The following is a 14,718-nucleotide window of genomic DNA, read 5'->3' as shown; positions in this document are numbered from 1 at the left end:
ATACCTGGTTCATGTTCTGCATGTAAGACTTGAGATTCAAGTTACCATAAGTGTACATAATAGTGTGAGTACACATAACACAACAATCCACCCTATCCAGCTCTATGTCTGATGCTCCAAGTTAAGAAAGACACAGTTTTATATCCTTTAACTATAATCACTACCTGTGAGTTATTTTATGTTCAGGTTGCTTTGTTCAGTAATAGAAAGTTTCCCAGACAGCAAGCTGCCTACTTTTCCAATCACTTGTGAAATACTATTCCAGAAGGTAGGTTTAAGTAAAACAAGACAAAGGTACACTTGTGTAGTACTGCAGCACTAAAAACACTCCATAATAGGAAAGACCACTTTCCTACAAGCAGCACACTTACTGCTTTACAGAAACAGAGGCCATCCTTTTCCACAGCCCATCCAGCACATTGCTCTAATCTCTAGCCTTAACTCCTTTCCACACATTTAACCAGGTTACCTTTGGTACACTTTCCAACACTGCAGTGTTTCTCTGCAAGGTAGTGCTATCAGTCCTTCCCAAGTCGAAAGAGTGCACTAAGTCATGGAAGGATCCTACAACACTGTTAAGTTTGTTTACAGCTAACTCTGTTTTGGATATAAATAATAATTCAACTCTCAAATGAAATTCTGTTCTCTTTCATACAAGTGTAAGGAGCTTTTAGTCTTTATTCATAAAATCTAAATTCAAAGAAGACATAGAAATGAATGGGATGGACTCTAATGATTCAAAGTGAAAAGAACTTTTGGTTTAACTAAAACACCCTTGTTCCAAATAGGATGGGATAGGTGTCCTGAATCATTACATTTTACTCTTTATCACTACAGACAACTGCATTTTATAATCCCTTTCATAAATGAATGCTGCCCTTCCCTAGAACCATGCTGGCAGTTCTCCCACTATTCTTATCATTCTAGAACCTCACGTCTCTAATGAGCTGCCTTCCAATTACCAGAATAAACGATCATAACCAGCTTGCATCTGTTAATTCTTGTAGATTATTGCCCCTCAGTTTAGCCAGGGTTTCTTTCCTCCCTCATATTTACTCCCTGATATATTTATAGATATCAAAATCTTTTCCTTAAGGACCTCAATTTGCAAAGCTAGAAACAAGGGGCTCCTTTAGTTTCATAAGGAAAGCTCCCTGCTCTCCCTCTGCACCTGTTCCAGCTCCAGTGCACATCATATAAAAGAGGTGGTTCTTCTCTTCTCGCTCCCCTTCATAGCCAGAGGTGACCACAAATGCATCTGAAAGGCAGCATGCACTCACAACAAAGGCTTGAGTAACAGCATTGAGCACTTTCCCCTGTTCTAGGGAATGCCTCATCTGATTGCACTTGCCTTTTTTACAACCATACTGCACTGGTGGTTGACATTCACAGACAAATTGGCACAATGGGAACAGAAGAATCCCAGCTGACTTCTCCTCTGTAAATGGCAGATGTGGGAGAGGAGGAGGGCAATTACAAATGGGCTGGAACAGATTAATACAGCTCAGGTCTCTGCCAGATCTCTGAAAATTCTTTGTACTACAGGCCACTGTGGTACTACACAATAAGACAAGAGGCAACAGGAAGAAACTGATGCACAGGAAATTTCATCTGAGCACAAGGAAGAACTTTTTTATTGTGCAGGTAGATGACTGAGCACTGGAACAGGTTGCCCAGAGAGGTTGTGGAGTTTCCTCACTGGAGATATTCAAGAACCATCTGGATGCAATCCTGTGCAATGTGTTCTCAGATGGCCTTGTTTGAACACAGACATTGGACCAGATGACCTACTGTGGTCCCTTCCAATCTGAACCATTCAGTGATTGCAAAATTCAATATGTCCATGGTTACCCTGTGATTGATTAGTATAACTATATGTTACATTTTTAATTACAGGCAGTATTTTTATGGATCACTAATATTTCAAAGGCACAGTTTGCTTTTGGGTATCTGGAAGAAGTCTTACTGTTTACACAACTGAATCTTTTCCTCCTCTACTAATTTTAAAGACTGCTCTTCCAGGTTTTGTGCCCACTTTATTACTACTTCTAATGTGTGATTTTGTTTTGTGTCATTAGATTAATCCCCTGTGTCAGTAGTCAATTCTACCAGTAAAATACCCACCATCTAACCACCCCCTCTTCAGCACTGTGTTGTCACATTCTCTTTTGTCATTTGTCTATCTTACCATTCTTCTATTAATCCCCATCTCCTCCACTTAAGCTAATAACTTCCCCATGTGTCATCATACCAAATAAGTTCTGAAGGCTAGAGATTAGAATTATAACATCACCCCCTAGCAAAAACCTTACATTTTTTCAGAGAAAGATATTGTATCACAATGTCTAATATTTACCTCTAGAATACAACTTGATTTACAAATTTCATTTACTATTAAAATACATTGCTCCTTCTCCCCTATTCTTCTGAAGGTCAGCAGTTCATCTACGCTTTGAATTACAATATCAACTTCATTGTGACAGACTGACTTTAAATCACTTCCATTGGATCTGCCATTTCAGATGTCCTTTTTGGGAAGTCTTAACTACCATTTTTCAGCACATTCTTTGATTCTCCTTCCTCTCACAGGTATCCGTTCTTTTCACATCAGATAAAGAATTTATATGGATACATTTATATAAAACTGTCTCTTTTTTCCCTTACACATATGAAGAAGGTGGGAGCCAGATATATTCAGAGGCAGTACTCTTATTTCAGGGATTTAGAACATAGGAGACAGCCACTCTATTCAAACAAGCTGAGATTTTCTAAACTTCATTCTTAAATGCAGTGGCATACAGCCACTTCCTAAAGAGCAGCTTGATTTTCAGTGTTAAGTACCCAACAACTGTCAGTGACAATAATGGCAGATTAAAAGTCCTTAAAACTCAGTGAGGAAGAAAAATTACTCAACCATCTGCTAAATGCAGTCAAAATTAGACATCTTATGCATATATCTGTAAGTTTTGACAAACGTCAGAGACAGTTCTGACCCTGAACGCCATATCCAAAATAAATATGATCATATTTACTTGGAATGTCCATATCCAGTTGCAATTGTGATGAAGCTGAAATTTAAATCAAGATGTCATGTGTTTGGGGTTTTTCTTTGTGTTTTTAGACTACAATCAGCTGATGTTGCAGATGTAGGTGTATCCAGAACTAGAAATCAAAACACTTAGGAGACTTTGTACACTTCCACCTGAAAAGCCGAAACAATCAATGTGAAGACTTTCAGGTGGAGATACACAAATACAAGTAAAGTGTTTTACAAATTTACAAATACAAGTGTTTGCAGCTTTGTTCACACAGCGCAAACAATAAAGACAAGTGGAACACTATTTCCATATTCTGTATGCAAGTGTCTGCTCAGCTCAGCAACAGATTTATGCAGGCTGTCATAGGGGATTCACGGCACAGGGGAACTGCAGTTCTTAGCACCTGCCTGTAAAAAGCACAAGACCCTGTCTGAAATGAACTGTCGGAGCTGAATACTGATCTAACTTCCAGCTACCGTATTACTAAAAAAGCAATCAGTAGAAAAGTGATAAATGTAACAAATTAAAGGGAAGAGATTTCTTCCCATGTCACTGAATCAAGGGGGTCAGCAGTACAGGCGATGGGCAAAACCTGTTCTAATAAACAACACACTGTCCCCAGCCACCTCACTTTCCATTTCACACTCGTCTCAGCCCTCAGCTTTTTGGCGCTGAGGCCATTGGAATTGTTCAGCCACGCAGTCAATTCCCGCTCAGATGTGCGGAGCATGGGCGGGGAGGCGCGTGGGGGGAAAAAATATCCCAAAAAGCTGTGAAAAGCAAGGAAAAGGCTTGTCGCGGGCCTGGGGCGGGAGGGAGTGGTGAATAATTTCCCCTCTACATCCGCGCAGGTGGCTTAGCTAGTAAAAGTGCCTGGAGGCAGGAAGAAGGGCTCCCAGCTGTGCCATTCTACCTGCGGAGGTCTCGCCCCGCACACCGAGCCTCACCAGGAAGGCAGAGGAGACAGCAGAGCTTACACACATTTACTTCTCGGGCTGCATCTTCCCCTTCGCGAGGCCATTCCTCCCCTCATTTCTGCCATGCCTCTCCAGAGCCAAAGTCCCAGACCCGAAAGCAAACCTCAGTTAACAGAGATGACAAAACATCACCCCCAGAATGCTCCCGCCAGTCCCCTTACGGTCACCTTTGAAGAAAGACAAGCCGGGGGAGAAAGTCTGTGCCAGCATCCAGCCCCGCGGAGACTGGCCCCCCAGAGACAGCCCCCGGCCCCTCAGAGCCCCCGGGGCTCGGGGCGCGCCCCGCCCGCGCTCACCTTGGCCGGCGCGGGGGTCTCTGCCCGGCGGGGCAGCACGGGCGCGGCCGGCGGCGTCCCGGGGCTCCCGACCCGCGGCGGGGCCGGCCCTGGCCGCGGGCGGCTGCGCGGTGCCGGGCGGCAGGCAGGTGCCCGGCACGGCTCCCGTCCCATTCAGCACTTTAGCATTCCCTCCCCGGTTTCCTTCGGGCGGGAGAGCCCGGCTCAAATATCAGAGCCGGCCCTCCCGAGGAGCGCAGGAACTGACATCAGCCGCCCCGGGCCTTTAACCCCTTCCCGGGCTCGGGGGCCGGGCAGGTGGGGCGGGCAGCGCACGGTGCCGGCCCGGGCACAGGAGTGGCAGCCGCGCTCTGCCCCGGGCGGCGACATCCCTCTCTCCGCCCACCTCGCACCGAGTTTCCCGAGTTCTGCCTCGCAGTCATCTCAGAGCTGATGTACCCGAACCGTCCCCAGCCCAGCAGGGCAGCGGCGTTTCCGTGGAGCGGCCGGGCAAGGAGCCGACACCCACAGAAGCACTCTGCCTTGCCGCCTCTGCAGCCCTGCGGGGCTGGCGGTTCGTCCGAAGCTCCGGGTGGAGCAGCCTTCCCCCGCTGTAGGCAGCCCCAGGGCATGAGATTAGTGACAAGACAGAGATGAAAACCAAACTAGTGTAATGGTCTCCTGACCAGAGGACATAAACCTGCACCATGTACTTTGGCCATTTCTCACATAAAATGGCTTAAACAAACAGTTCCTGGGCCTCAAGCATTTCTAATGATAGCTGCCAACACAAAATATTTTATTCACACATCAGGGCATCACTTACTGAGCTATTTTACATGCAGCAGCCTTATATGAATACATGGTGATGTATAGGAGTATATTGCCTGTGTTACACCAAGAACTGGTGATATCTCAGTGCCTCAGAACACTGTACACTGGCAGTGAGTGTGTGCACCACCATATGCTGCTGGCTGCTGCCCTGCGCCCTGGCCACTCCCTGACACCCCACGCTCTCTCCCTTTGTGTTGAGCAGACCAGAGCAGCCAAATGGAAGTAAAAGAGACTGGAGACAGATGGGGGTGGACAGAACGAAATGACCCCAGAGATGTGGGCCTCAGACCAATGTGTTTCAAAGCAAAAGACCCTTTGTTCTACTTCAGGTTTTGCAAATGCTTGTTACTTATTCCATTATCAGGTACATTGCTTCCATCAGAGATACTTTTAAAATGTCTATGTGAGCCTTCCCTTGGTGGAGATAACAACAGTCATTCTGACATATATCTTTCCAGCCATTTTCCGTGGACTTTTCACATGGGTCGCTTCACTGCCATGCAAGTTGGTCTCATCTCAAGAAAGTGAGTCTGGCTTGTTGGGGAAGGGCTGCACCAGAATGATGATATCTTGAGTGGTTATGAGAGATCCATGAATGCTCTGAAACTGTACTTTGGCACCTCTTGGGATTACTCATACAAAATGGGGCAGTCTGAAATAAACAGCCTTCAACAATCTACCAAGGAACCACGCAGAAGAACTGAACAAAATTATCTGCTAGAACAACAAGCAACACTATTCCCTAGACATGATTAAACAAGATCTTAAGAGTTGTTATTTGGCTCACAGATACAGATATTGACTGGTTCAAGATCTGCTGTTTATTAAACTTTCACTGTAAACTTTTTCCTTACATTGATAGTGTGCTTTCACTGATGTCTCGGCAGAGAAACATTGTGTACCAAATCACTTACTATGCAATATTGACAAGACTGATGTGATTAAGTGGTTAAAATATAAAAATATAACTAAAAACATAAGGTCAAGGTTTGGACACTGGAGTGAATAAAGGCAGACTCTGAAATCTACACCTCATTATCCAAATAAGTAGTCAGTTTCCAAAGACACTGAGGACCCTGCAGTTCCCTAAAGGATAGTTTTGCTTTAGATTTCTCATCTGTTTCCATTTCCATGGGAATTTGGTTGAATGAAGCTGCCTGTTCCTAGCTATGAGACAAAGCATGAGTTACAGAGCTGGTTCACGCAGAGAGCAGGATAGCACTACACAGGGATGGCTGAAGAGCCAGGTGAAGATAGGCAAAGAACTGAAAAGAAACAGGCATCTGATGAGGAGCTCTCCCATTTGGACAGCTGAGTAGGGACAGGCAGGAACACAGAGAGAGACCAAGCTGACTGTTAGGACAGTACCACCCAAAGAGATTTCTCCAGCAATTCCCAGTAGAAGGGACACCAGATGCCTATAGTATGCATGTTGTGTGTGAGTCTTTATTAATCATTATGCCCAGTGATCAAGGAATTGTAATAAATAACCAGAAACAGCACAATTTGTGCCTTCCTATAGGTGTTTCAGAGGGCAAGATGTAGCTTCATGCTTTACATGTCCACTCCTGAACAGAGGCTGGCCAAAGACAAAGTGAGGAAAGGAGTTATTCCCTTCATACTCCCATCCTATTCTTGCTCCTTTCACCACAGAACGCAAGCACAATATTTCTTAATCTGAATTTTATAAGATACTTTTATTCTTTCCTTAAAAGCACTGGCCAAGTTCTCTCATTTGCACCAGCAAAGCCAACCGGATCATATCACTCACTGAAATGTCAATATCTGGCCTTGCGTTTTTCCCAGGCAATGAAGCTTGACTGCCAGAACATTCCTCAGTCACTGAACTTTATACAAAGTACCTCCCTAAGAATTGCTTGTGCACACCTTGCTTTAACCCCTGGAGGCCCAGAACCACATCAGCACTCACATAACAATGTTCTGCCATGTATTTAATGCAATTATTCTTCAAAGCTGTGCTTCCTTATATCTTTTGTCACTTCTCTTACAGTATTTAACAAAACTATTATTAAAAAAAAAATCACCTTTTTCATTAAATGATGCAAATAGAAAAATAGTTTGACTTCAGAAGGAGAAGGCTGTAAGAACAACCAGCAGTATCTCATTGTTCCCACATTATTTCCCTTGGCAGTTGTCTTTAATATGACTGCTCGATCACTGTATGTTAGGTCTTTCCAATCTGCAGACAAATCATTCAGCAAAAAGTAAAATTTACTATAAACAGCAAATACCTTATTGACAAAACAAACTCTCCGGCCAAGCCAAGAGAAGTAGCTTGGCACTGTTAGACTATCCTGTTAGACTATCCTTATCACAACACAAGCACAGACTGCTTTGTTCAGAGCACCATATCCAAGATACCTAAATAGAAGGACAAAGAGATAAATGAGAGCGAGGGGTCAGAAGATGAGAGCAGAATGAACTCTTTCTCTTAGCAAGCAAAGTTGTCATAGTTCTGCAGATGGGAGAGAGCATTGTGTTCCAGACACAGTGCCGCTGAACACTTACCAAAGGGGCAAGGACACCAGCCAGATCAAAAGTTCCTGTGTCAAAGCCCCACTGAAGGCAAAACCCTGTGTGAGAAAAAACTTGCACAAAAACAAAACAGTACCTTGAAACACCTGTTTGAGGTACTTGTCGCTCTCCACAAGCAGCTTAGGCTTCATATTGTAGTTCTCTAAATTCCACCTGTGTTAGAGGCTTAAAAATATTGCAAATGGCTTTTTTTCCCTTACTCTCTTTCTCCTGGGTTTGCAGTGTGCTGACAGACACTACACAGAGTTGCAACTCCCTGCCTTTCTTCACTTCTAATCAGCGATGACAAGTTCATGCAGCATTAAAATAAGAGACTGGCAGCTGTGGATCACCTTGCTGCATAAACCAGTTGCTTGTGGGAGGACCCAGTGGGAGGGCCAGGAAACCATTGCCCTCCAGTACTCTGTCAGCTGGTTTTGATCGTGTTATGGTCATCTTGTCACACTCCACACACAGACAATCATGTGTACTGTTCAAGCCACAACATGAGCAAGAACATATGTTTTATATATGCAGTCTTGACTGGCACGGAGCAAAACAATGGAGAATTCCCATTTTCCTTAGGGACTCATTCCAGGGGCAACTCAAGTGTTATTCTCAGTATTAATAGTTCTTGCCTTGTTTCCTCTCTGCGTTTCTCCAGTTTCAGCTTCTAAGTACCAGATTTCACTATGTCTTTTTCCAAGAAGTCATTAACTATCAATGAAGTAACCTGTGATAAAAAACTCAACTTTCTCCTCTATAAAAATACACAGATATAACATCTCTCACAGTATTTAATATTTTCTAATGCTTGTATTCCCATATATTTATCTAGATCATAAATTAGACAACTGGATCTTAAGAAGTCAGTTTGGGATTGTTATCAGCATGCTCATGTGTGCCTGTTCAACTCCCTTTTCAGAGCAGGGAAAAAAGGAGGATGGCATGTGGGAGGCTTCAAGCTGTGGAGAGGGAAAACAGCCCTTACAAGTGTATTTGTTTTGTGTGGTCTTTTTATGTCTGGCATTGGCTAATATGCAGCCCCAAAGGTTCCCACATACCATAGCACACTTCGAATCTGTTTCTGAGTCCACAGGCTACAGGTGTAACTACTGTGCAAGTGGTGCTGCACGTGATGCATGTTACAGGTAAACTGTCATTCCAGATGCTGCAAGTTTGCAGACAGAGCTGGCTCAAGAGCACTCAAAAAACCAAATTTTGCTGACCTTAGGATGAGAGGCCTGGCTGCTCCTGCCAAGGAGAAGAGAGGCAAAGAGAGTGGTGGAGCTACGACAAGGGGCTGAAAGGAATCAGGAAGAGCCCTGGAGAGTTGGACCTGCTGCTCTAGCAGCCCCAGTGCTGTGAGAGAGGGCCATCTCTCCATCTGCAAGAGACAGTCCATACCCCTCAGACCTTCCTTAAATGGCAGGAACATGTCTTTCCTCCCAGAAGGAGGGAAACTCAGGCAAAGTAGGCAACAGCCTATGGTAATTTTGCTTGCCAAGGTACCCTGTGAAATACCAGGAAAATACCAATTTACAGAGCTGTGTCTGGAAGCACAGTGCAAAAATCTGCACCAGAGAAAGAGATCTAAACAACGCGGGGAGTAGGGAACCAATAATTTATAGATTATTGGTTTGAATTTGAGACAAGTAAAAGAAATAACCACTGGTCAGTGGTTAACCAGATTTCTGGTCAGAAATTACCACTGACAAGCAGCAGCAGCAGTGACAGCTGTATGGACACACTGGTCATCTCAGTCCCATTCTTAAACATCATCTGTCTGAGGGGCATTTTTATTATTACCTATAACAGGGGTAAGTGCTGAGGAAGGCAATAGTGTGTGCTGCAGGTAGCCAGAGGAGCTCCATGGAACACCGACCCCTATTACTGCTATTGTTCATTACAATTCTGCACCCACCCATCACTGAAAATAGCTTCTCAGCATAAAAACTCAGACAACAAGAGGTCATGGGGAGAGAACCCATGTCTGATCATTGCTAGACTTGTGAAAAGATTTGCTGGATTGGAGAAATTTGGGTAGGCTAGGAGAAGGTGTTGTCCTTGTCCGTAGCAGAGCTGGGGGAAAATACTGTTCCAGATTCAGTACTTCTAGTAAAGACCAAAGTAGGTCCCAGCTTGACCTCTGTTTGGGCACTGATCTAAGAACTTTGGAATGGGTGCCTGCAACAGCTCTCTGGTCAGAGGCAGGGGCGCTGCACAAGACAGCCTCTGATGCAGAATCCCTGCCCTTCCACAACAGTAGGGTGGTCTGTACTAGCTGGCAGTGGGGGAGAGACGACACTAGTAAGAGATGGGGCTAGTCTGTGGAAAGGGTTTTGGCTGCCTTCCCAGTATTGCACTGAAGTTATGCCTACAGCTGCCAGATGTCAGGATGGGGTGTGGAGAAGAACACGATTCCCTGCCATATGACTCCTACTTGCAGAGTTTTTGTTGCTGAAACCAGCATGCAGGCTGTCCTCCATGAGAGTGCAAGAGGAGTTAGCTGGAGAGGTTTTGGCTTTGTTCCTGGTCTCACACCAGAGCCAGGCATACAATTGCCAGATGTTTGTGATCTTTGCTCTGGGATCTTTCACACTTGTCAAGGCATTGTGTAAAGGGAGGAATTATTTCACTTCCACATGGAGGGTGGAAATGTCAAGAGCTCCTGCAGAGATCCCTCTGCCTGCTTCTCTCAGGAGGGGTCATCTCCAGGTGAGCAGTGTTGGGGAGAGCTCCATCTCTACACAGATGAGATCCCCAGACAACACACTTTCAGAACAGTGGTTGTTGAGTTTCCCTGGCATGATTGTTTCTGGCAGTTTCCATGGTGATCCACAAAACCAGCACAGATCTCTTTGGGAAGGCAAATAATAGAACATGATAGTGCATGTGCCTGGGGAGAGGGTAACAACTCCACTTTTATACTATTGACTGAGTTATAGAGTCAGCCCTGGGACTTGCCTCTCTCCCTTCCTCAGCTAGTAAGGAAAGCTCCCCCAAAGAGCTCAAAGAAGTAGCTCCCACCTGTAGGTGTTACAAGCTGCCATAAGCAAGTTCAAATGGTATTGCAAATTGGTTTTTGTGGACAACACTGGCAAGTGATGTCAGCAGGCAGCCCAAGCAAGCAGTGTCTGATAGTACTTTGGCTGCTTGGGATTAGTGGGAAGCACTGATGAGGAGCCCAGGATGTATTACGACATGGTCTAGCATGCAAGCACATACACAGGTATGACATACCTGTAAATTTAAGGAGAAAACCTACACTCTGTTCTCTCTCCTGCTATGTCTGAAAGCACATGGACAAAATCTCAAATTTTTATCATTGGTCATAGATAAAAACTATTCATGGGCAAGGAACAAACACAATCTTACCACCACAGTACCATGCCACCAAGACTTCACCCACTCTTTTAAGATCTGACCCTGCCCTCTTCTTCATTACAGAAGCAGCAAGTGTTACTGAGTACACTTTTCCCCACGCAGTTTGGAAGTGCCTGTTTGATACCCACCTGCCCCTTTGCACGCAGTAAAAATTGCCAAACAGCACAGCTGCCAGGATGAAAGGACATGGAGTGAATGGGTTGAACGGTAGTTTTCTGATCTGCATAACTTTCGTGATTCAGCTTAAGATTCCAGAAAATTCTGGAGGGGAGGGATAAAAATTATAAAGAATAATATGGCTTTCAAACACAGCCAATATGCATCTTAAAAAGGAAACCTAATTTTGTGTGCCTCCACCTCTGGGCAAAATGTTCTTGGCTTGGTTTCAAAGGTGCTGGGAAATTCAAGGGTTGGGTTTCTCTGAAAACCAGCCCCAGGGTACCTGCAACAGGGTGACCTGGAAAAGGTGCCAATTTTGAAAATGTTATCTTCATTTAATTTTTTTTTTTCATTTTGTAATTTCCTATCGATGAGCTCTCCTTGGGAGGCTCAGAGATTGATCTAGAACTTGTCTTTCACTCTGCACTGCCTGAAGCAGGAATCCTTGTAAAAGAAAAAGCACCTTAGCTGTAGGTTTAGATGGTGCTTGGCTTTCATTGCTCTGACTGCTGCAGTGTAAGAGACTCCCAACCATTTGCTCACGCTGTGCTCCCTTGCCCAGAGTCCTGTGGGTCCACAGCAGAGCTTCTGAAGCCAAGGTCACTGCCCAGCCTCTCCCTCTGTCCATGGTTGCCTCCCCTGCTCTGGGTCAGCACTGCAGCTTCAGTCCTGGTATAGAGGTGTCATGTGTCTCCTTGCTCCTTCAGAAGCCCATGCCAGGATGCAGCACTAGACAGAGCCAATTAAAACAGCTCCAGCAGCTACAACACAGAACTGAGTTAGGCCTTTCTGCAAAGGATGTCATGAGTAATTTTTACTTATTTGTTTAATTAGTGTTAATTGCACAGAGTAGGAGGTCAGAACTCTGCCTGCAAATGCTCAGTTGGCTGTGAAGTATGAGTTCTCCAGCCATTCCAGAAACTCCAGTCACGGGGCAGGAGAAGGAGGGGGATTTGCCTTTCGTGTCACAGCGTCAGTTTCATTCACAGCAGATGAATGAAACTCTGGGGATTTCTTTTTTCTGGACCAGAAGGAGGAAGAGAACAAGAAGTGCAGGAAGTTAATCCAGAGAGCCACCAGGAGGGTTAATGGGCACCTTGGGCCCCCTCTGAACCAAAGACCTTGGCTCATCTTCCTGGCTGCACAGAAGGTGCCTCCCGAGGCAGGCATGGTTACTCCACCCCTGTCCCACATACGAGGGCTTGCACTGTGTATCTAAACTGGGGACTGGCGGGTGGGGGCGTCCAATTCAACTTTTCCCTTTTGGGGTTTACTTTTTGTCAGAAACGTCTGTCCATTTGTAGCCGTTATAAAACATACTGCCATTGTTCCCTGTCCGTGTTGGCATTTCTGTGCGGTAAGGTGCGCATTGTGCCCGCAGGCTCCCTGCGGCCCGTAGGAGCGCTCCGGGCCGCGCTGTCCCGGGCGCTCTGTCCTGCTCTATCCCGCGCTGTCCCGGCCGCTCTGTTCCGCTCCGTCCAGCTCTGTTCCGCTCTATCCCGCTCTGTCCTGGCCGCTCTGTCCCGCTCCGTCCCGCGCTGTCCCTCTCCGTCCCGCACTGTCCCGCTCTATCCCGCTCTATCCCGCGCTGTCCCGGGCGCTCTGTCCCTCTCTATCCCGCCCTGTCCCGGGCGCTCTGTCCCGCTCCGTCCCGCGCTGTCCCTCTCCGTCCCGCACTGTCCCGCTCTATCCCGCTCTATCCCGCGCTGTCCCGCTCTGTCCCGGCCGCTCTGTCCCGCGCTGTCCCGCTCTATCCCGCGCTGTCCCGCGCTGTCCCGGCCGCTCTGTCCCGCGCTGTCCCGCTCTGTCCCGCGCTGTCCCGCTCTATCCCGCGCTGTCCCGCTCTGTCCCGGCCGCTCTGTCCCGCGCTGTCCCGCTCTGTCCCGCTCTATCCCGCTCTATCCCGCGCTGTCCCGCTCTGTCCCGGCCGCTCTGTCCCGCGCTGTCCCGCTCTATCCCGCGCTGTCCCGCGCTGTCCCGGCCGCTCTGTCCCGCGCTGTCCCGCTCTGTCCCGCGCTGTCCCGCGCTGTCCCGCTCTATCCCGCGCTGTCCCGCTCTGTCCCGGCCGCTCTGTCCCGCGCTGTCCCGCTCTGTCCCGCTCTGTCCCGCTCTGTCCCGCTCTATCCCGCGCTGTCCCGCTCTGTCCCGGCCGCTCTGTCCCGCGCTGTCCCGCTCTATCCCGCGCTGTCCCGCGCTGTCCCGCTCTATCCCGCGCTGTCCCGCTCTATCCCGCGCTGTCCCGCGCTGTCCCGCGCTGTCCCGCTCTATCCCGCGCTGTCCCGCTCTATCCCGCGCTCTCCCGCGCTGTCCCGCTCTATCCCGCTCTATCCCGCTCTATCCCGCGCTGTCCCGCGCTGTCCCGCTCTATCCCGCGCTGTCCCGCTGTGCTCCAGCGCCGCCAAGTGGCGGCAGGCGGCGCGGCGGGGGCATGGCCACTCTGACTCTAGGCTTTGGGCTACCCAGGGGACCCCCGAAACTCAGAGTCCCGAGAGTAGGCGGCGCTTTTGGCTGCTTTCTGCCTCGCCAGGGAAACAAACGTCCCAGCGGGAAAGTCAGGCATCGCCCCCGAAACTCAAGAGTCCTGAGAGTGGGCGGCGCTTTTGGCTGCTTTCTGCCTCACAGGGAAAGTCAGGCATCGCCCTCTCACAGACATAAACACAACCTCTAATTAAACTGATAGAGATCTTTCTTCATCTAGAATAAGCAGAAACCTTGGATCAGGCGAACACCCAGGCCATTTCTAGGGACCATTTCCTCTGTGGAGAAAGGGAGCATGAACGGCCATAACTTGTTAAGGGCTTCTGTTGGAGGGGTGCTAAGACTTACCCAAACCATGTCTCTGAGACACTGGATGCACATACTAAACATATAATCCTGACTCAGCAAGCACTGGGGTAATTATTCTTAAAAAGCACATAAGCATTGGATTGTTTTGTCAGATAAACATGGGATTGTGTAGGGGAATAGGAAAAAGTGTTTGTAAGTCAATGATTGCATACATTAGCTATGTTCAGTTCAGCTATTAGTTCAATTGACTATTTTCTCTTTGGTCTAAATCCACAAAGCCCTTAAGACTTTTTTTCCCCTAATATTCGTTAAAGTTGGATCCACTCCAACTCTTAAAACAGGTCAAAATTCAAGCCTGATGTTTCTGTAGAAACCACTTGCCTCCTTTCAGCCTTGATTTTTTTCTCATAAGAGCAAATTGACATGAGTCATTACCATTTACATTTGCCCAAAGATCATTTAGCTTCTCCAAAGACATCACAGAAATTTAAAGCCATATATTAAACCTTTTATAAATTAAGAATTTAAACAAAATATTTTTGTGCTGGATCAAAATTACAATGTCATTCTTCTAATGAGCCAAAGGGATACCACCATTAGGTTGGCAAGGGTGCTTTTACTTTTAAATCTAGGAGAGCTTCAGAGCCTGAACTGCTAGCTTTACATTCCCTCTGCAAAGCAGTGTGTGGCCATACAGAAATGCAGGGTACTGACTCCAGGTGTCTA

At 46.9% G+C, this 14,718-nt stretch overlaps 1 protein-coding gene across 1 annotated transcript in view; it reads right to left on the bottom strand.

The window, feature by feature from the left end:
- PLEKHH1 (pleckstrin homology, MyTH4 and FERM domain containing H1) overlaps window positions 1-4,550 on the bottom strand; it is a 48,753-nt gene extending 44,203 nt beyond the window's left edge. Inside the window, exon 1 of the mRNA XM_056493667.1 lies at window positions 4,312-4,550. The gene's annotated coding sequence lies outside the window, so the exon portion shown is untranslated. The remainder of the gene's footprint in view (window positions 1-4,311) is intronic.
- Window positions 4,551-14,718: the final 10,168 nt, after the last annotated feature.

Source organism: Oenanthe melanoleuca, chromosome 5 (assembly GCF_029582105.1).
Source record: "Oenanthe melanoleuca isolate GR-GAL-2019-014 chromosome 5, OMel1.0, whole genome shotgun sequence".
In the NCBI taxonomy this organism is placed as follows: domain Eukaryota; kingdom Metazoa; phylum Chordata; class Aves; order Passeriformes; family Muscicapidae; genus Oenanthe; species Oenanthe melanoleuca.
Note: the sequence above shows the minus strand (reverse complement) of the source record. Positions and strands in the feature narration are given on the sequence as shown.